Consider the following 471-nt stretch of genomic DNA (forward strand, 5'->3'; position numbering starts at 1 on the left):
AATAATAATAATAATAATAATAATAATAATAATAATAATAATAATAAATGTAATAAAATAAATAATAATTAAATTAAACTTCAATAATCATTAAAATTTTATTTAATTATTTTTGTTAAAAATAATTTTCTCAAAAATTACATCTCAATATAATATATTAGCTCATAAATAGCTAATTGTTTAATTTTCAAAAATCTGGGGTTTTACAGTAGAAGGAATTATATTTTTGTGCACTATGTCTCAATTTTGGCAAATTCTTCAATTTTGCAGATTGACTTTGTAAAAAAAAAAAAAGAAAAATACAATTTCGCAGATAATAAGAGCGAAATTAAAAACGTATATCTCTACCTTAATTTTGCCAATAAAATTGAGGAAGAAAAATATAATATGAATAGTTACACTACATAATTTCTATTTTTTTAACATTGAAATTTAAATGTCAATAAAAATATAAAATAAACTTTTTTTTCG

This window comes from Arachis ipaensis, chromosome B07 (genome assembly GCF_000816755.2).
Source record: "Arachis ipaensis cultivar K30076 chromosome B07, Araip1.1, whole genome shotgun sequence".
NCBI lineage: Eukaryota > Viridiplantae > Streptophyta > Magnoliopsida > Fabales > Fabaceae > Arachis > Arachis ipaensis.